Genomic DNA, 6162 nt, shown 5'->3' with positions numbered 1-6162 from the left:
TAGAATTGCATAAACTATTTAACTTAATTATTTCCTTTTCCATGACGGGTTGGGTAATAAGATACCCTAGGGAATAACGAAGTATATAAATATTGTTTTGGAGTCAACGTGTTTACCAGCATATCACATATTTTTCCCCCAAATTTTAGGAAAACAAGTTAAGCTGTGTAGTAACAGAGAATTAGAGTCATTTATGGAATTAGATATTCTCTATATAAATATTGCTCTGTTTTATAATGGTTGTAATAAGTGAAATATTTTGTAAACCAAACACTCTGGTAATTAATGTCCGAGAAATTTCAGAATAAATAAATATTTTATTTTAAAACGAAGTCTTACTTTAAAACAACACGCAACTATGATATATTTACAATACAGATACTCACCGTTGGTCACACGCCTAGACTTAGAGGAAGGTGTGAAAAGAAGACTGTTAAAAGGAAAAAAATAGAAGCTAACTAAGTATTTAATTGTGTATGTAAAAGCATATAATTTTTAGGCTAAATTTATGCGGCTAAAACAATAAAAGAACACTAAGATTTTAAAAAATGGAAGTTGTAGTATTTAACTAGGTAGGTAAAGTATTTAATTTTAGTGGCTAAATTTACGGGACTAAATAGAATAAAAGAAGACAACTAAATGAAGTTGTAGTCTGCGAGCTGAGTTGGAGCACTCTAAGAGGGATAAAATTATGAGCCGGGGTAAGTGATAAACATAGATCCCGAAGCCGGTTAAGTGTTAAGGATGCCGGCTAAACACTAGAGTTATAGCCTGTAGGTTAAGTTTAGCCGTGTTTGACACGTGTCGAAATTATATTACTTAAAAGTGGGTCCCATTTACTTTTTACAAAATTTAATGACCATAAAATGATGACTAAGACTAAGCTGTCTTAGCCAGCTTCCTTGACATGACGCTTATTTATTGAACCAAAAGTCTATGATTGAGTGGATATAGACTAAAATAGCCATATCTATTCTGGAACATTAAACATGGCTAGTGATTTTCTTTCCATTACAAATTATGCATGGTTTGAAGTCGGTTTTTGTTGTTATCTGACCGTGCAATGAGTTGAGGTTAACGACAGAAGTGACAGACACATCAATGGTAGTAGGTGAGGTGTTGTTAGTCGGTTGGTGATGGTCACGTACACATTGTTTTTATCTATATTTTTTGTAAAAAAGGCACACATGATTTTAATGAGTTTATAACCTCGTATGTTTTTTTTATCTACTGAACGTACGAAAATATTAGAATTACTAGCTTTAGAAACCGTGTATTACAAGGAATTAAGTTAATGTATAAATTATAATGAATAATTCAATACAAATTAAGGGGGTGTTTGGGATTCCTTATTTTTACCTCCTTATAACTTATCAACTTTTGTAAGTTAAAATGGTGTTTGAGTAATGTGATTTTTTTAAGTTTTTAAAGAAGGAAAAAGGAGTTTTGATAAGTTAGAAAAGTGTAACTTATCAAAAACTCCTTGTTTTAGTCAAAAGGAGGTGTAAATAAGGAATCCCAAACATGGCCTAAGTCTCTTTATATTATATAAAAAATGTATTACAAATATAATCGATCGCTTTATATCGTCAAATGTGATTGAATTTTAAATCGAGAATGAGTTGTTCTACCATCGGTATCTTTAATTTCTTCTTTAAAATCTAAATGTCTCATTGTTTTAAATGTTGATTCTAGTGGCATTGCTTCATTATTGTTCTTTCACAAAAACGTTTTTCACTCCATACCTTAAACACTAAACCCATAAAAAACACACACCAGATTTTCCCTTTTAAACAACTTTCATGATGTCCAATTATAAACACACTGTTGTTCAACTGTCATAATAGTCTTATACTAAATATAAAAAAATGAAAAATTTGTCTATGATTTTTAAGACTTATTATACATTTAATATTGATAAAAAAATTTCTAAAAAAATTATAGTTTTCTTTAATATGAAGATGTCTTAAAAATAAAATGTTAGTATACTCTTTAAACACAAACTCTTTTATATACATTTAAATTTTAAAGAGAATATCTTTATGACACCTAATTATTATATTAATATTTGTTTATATTAATTATGTTTACAATATAATTTATGACATTAATAATTCAATCAATGGGGGCTGACCAATTAATAGGTATGTTGAATTTATAATCAATATTATATTTAGAACCATGATATTTTTCCATCAATAGAAGAAAAGTGATTTGGGTGAGAATTTGATAGTGAGAATTAATTTCGTAATGCCATGTGTCCAGAATTATTTTCTTTTATTAGTATAGGTAGAGGTAGATTATTAGTTTCTAGCATGACATAATTAAATACAATTAAATAAAATTTTATATATATTAGGGATTTAGGATTCTTAGTTGATTATATCATTAGAACATGGGTAAGAATAAAAACTTAATATGTTGAATCATAAACATAACTTATACATATATTTAATTTGTGAGAAAAAACGGTCTTAGATGAGGATGATGAGGTCATAGTGATTCTCGTTATGATGCTTTTGAATTATGAAGCTAGGATTGAGATTTGAGAGAGATCTTGATTAATGTTTATAAGTTTAATATATTACGTACGATGATTCATTTTTATGACCAATTATAAACTTATAACTGAACTCATTATATCCGGAAACCATAAAGCTCCTTTAACATATTACAATTACTTCCATCAAGCGAATATATGGGGAGTTTTGCATATTTTCAAAATACAAATATGTCTTGATGAAGGGTTGGTTTAAATTATTCTTATTTTGTTTTTTGTTTGAATTATTGTAGTCTATTTATACAGGAAATAGATAAGATCTAAAAGAAAAGGAATATTAACGTACAATTTATTGCAAATAACCAATATAAATGAAAATCACATTTGTTATATATTAGCGCGTCGCAAAAAGACCATGTTAGGGAGTAACATAAATACATCATTATCATCATCGTACTCAATATATCCCAAAGCTATGGTAGAGTTTAAGGGGGTAAGATGTAGACAACCTTACCTCTACCCTATAGGGATAGAGAGGCTGCTCTGGTGAGACCCCCGGCTCGATAGTAGTTTTGCATCAAGCCGTGGACATAGGGTACATACACTCAACCATCGGGACACCGGCCAATTGGTGCATCTACCTTTGTCTTTCGGCTATCAACGCCACCACATGATGCTTGACTAACCTTCCGCTACTTTTAACGTTATTTTCACGAGATTAGTAAATAACGTCAAAATTAGTGCAATTTCAATAAAAACCAGCTATGAACATCTGTTCTAGAAGTAAATATGACAAAGTTAAGGGTAACATGTTAAGAATCGTATAAAACATTTGTATGTTACGCATTGATAATTTGATGTGATAGAAGAGTAGAAGGGTATGCAATCGTTTTCTATATCACACTTGGAAGTATATGTAGTCTTCTTAGTTCTTAATATATTCTTGGTTTCGAAATAAATGTCCCTTTTTAAGAAAATTAAAATTAATGTATATGACCATGTTAAAAACCAGTTTTAGATAACAAAAACAAATTATGATATAACAGAAAACATAGTTCACTAAATTTATCAGAAAAAAATGTACATACTACAGTTGTTCTTTTATGTTTTTTCATCTGTTTGGAAACTCTCGATTATATCTTCACGAGTAACATCGACAAGTTTATCTTTCTCTACGACACATATTACGAAATGTTAATTATCAATAATACGATTGTGCAAATTTTTACGTATTTTATTATCAAAAAACACCTCTTAGCATATGTTGTAATAGGCAAAACCAATGCTAGCTTTCATAACCGATAACCATATGATAAGATTTAAGTTTCCTTGTCTCCACTATCACATTAGCAAGGTTGGCGATGCATTTAAGCTGCCATATTAAGTCATCCAGACTCAAAGCCACATGTGTTTAAGCAAATTCAATGTTATCCTCGTTAAAATCATCATTAAAATCTTGAATCAACACAATATCCACAATACTGTTAAATCAAGCTTAAAATAATGCCGATTGATGATTTTGTTCATTTGTATCCGTGTCTCTTGTCCATTCTATTATTTCATCGATTTCATTCTCCCTCTATTCCATTGCCCCTACCAAATAGACGTTAAGAGAATTTCTTAAAATCCATATATACTCGGTTAAGGTACGAATAACTGTATTTTAGTGATATGAATTGTTTGGCCTTCAATCGAGTATTGTTATATGTTTTGAGAGGTAAAGATTGTCTCGCTTGTTTCGTATGTTTTTGCCATTTTTTTGTATTGATGAATGACGGTTATGTGTGACCTGTCTATTGAGGTGTATTGTTGATCATAGAAAATTATACATAAAGAGAAATATCATCTCTCTATTGTTTTAATGTCTGTATGTCGTATATCTGTATGTGTTATTGTATGTCAAGAGGCGTATGAATCAATCACTAGAAAGAGAATATCATCTCGACTACGATATTAAGCATCCATATAAAACCAAATGTTATTGTTAGGATTAAACGCACACACGAAACTGAACATACACACGAAAGCAGTAAACGAACACGAGGATTTAACGAGGTTCGGTCTAAACTGATCTACGTCCACGGCCAAAATCGTCATATTTTATTGTTTTAGCTGTGTAGATTTAGCCCCTAAAATAAAATAGTTTTACATACCCAATTTAATACTCAACGGCATCAATTTTTCCTCTCTTTTAGCTATTTTTTTTTTCTTTTAGCTGACATGTTTTAGCTGCCAAAAATTAAATACTTTTATCGACTCATTAAATACTTAGTCGACTTTCATGTTTTTCTCTTACCAAAAAAGAAGACGGCTTAAACATTCCGGCTAAGAGAAATTTTTGTATATTTTGCTGACACGTGTTAAACACGGCTAAAACATGCGCCTAAGAGAAAAAAGAAGACGTATGAGAGAGAAAAATGGAAGCCGACTGAGAGAAAAAAAGAAGACTGACAAGAGAGAAAAATAATAAGACAACTAAATATTTAATTGTGTAGGTAAAAACATTTAATTTTGGGGACTAAATTTATGCGGCTAAAACAATAAAAGACAATGACTAACATTTTAAAAATGGAAGCCATAGTAACTAACTCTGTAGATAAAGTTTTTAATTTTAACAACTAAATTTACGCTTCTAAAAGGAAGAAAAATAGACAGTTAAGTGAAGTTTTAGTCTGCGAGCCGAGTTGGACCACTCTAAGAATGAAAATAATGAGTCGGCTAAGTGATAAACACATATCACGAAGTCGAGGTCGGGGATTGAAGGCAAGCTCATCCCATTTCACTCTCAGTTACACACACAACCTCGTAAGGTGTGCCCCAAACCCCTTGCAACGTCTCGACGTAGCTTCGAGTCTCAAAGTACGTGCCAGATAGTAAGAGTCCTGACGAAGCCCCGACACACGACCTGTAGTAGGAATATTGCACGATCAATCTTAAGAAAATACCCACGATAAGGTAGAAAATATGCGTAAGTTATTTCAATATATAGCTGAGAACCTAGTCGGGATATAGTCTAGACCTTGAAGAGTTTTCAGTTATATTTTAGTCTTTCTAAAAGTTTCATAAACCTTTCTTTATAGCTAAGAAACGTAAAATTTTATATACAAAAGGTGAAAATCAAATTAACATTTATTTTTGAAGAAGAAACATAAAAACATTTACAAACTGACGTCTCATGAAGAAACTTAACATATGGTTGATGAAATAAACTGTAAAACTATAGGTCTAAATGCTTTACTCAAATGACGAGTCAAGGTTTACAACTATAAATTAGACTGAAGGTTTAAAGCTAGATTCTTTGGATCTAGATATTTATACAAAGTTATTCTCATACTATAGGTCTGAGGTAACTCACAAACATAAATAAGTGGAAAGTAATGATTATAACAATACGCTCAAAATTTTACAACTCTTTAAATGAGTTATATAAACAAAGTTGACATGGGATTATAGATCCCGAAAACTGTATGAACAAAGGTAATCGCTAGCCCTCAGACTATTGTATACGTTGGTTAGGATCTTTACATATGAGGCAGTCGGTGGGCACACCGCACCACGCTTGATCATTGTCCCTGCCACGTTGGGCCGGGTCTAAGTAATACCCGTTAGGGAATGGTCATGTGTATGTTGGTAGTTGATAAGTACTAGAATGTTACGGTGTT

The sequence above is a fragment of the Bidens hawaiensis genome, unplaced genomic scaffold (genome assembly GCF_021521415.1).
Source record: "Bidens hawaiensis isolate Kalapana, Puna unplaced genomic scaffold, B.hawaiensis_p1.1 tig00032723_1, whole genome shotgun sequence".
NCBI classification, from domain to species: domain Eukaryota; kingdom Viridiplantae; phylum Streptophyta; class Magnoliopsida; order Asterales; family Asteraceae; genus Bidens; species Bidens hawaiensis.
This window is presented reverse-complemented; position numbering follows the sequence as displayed.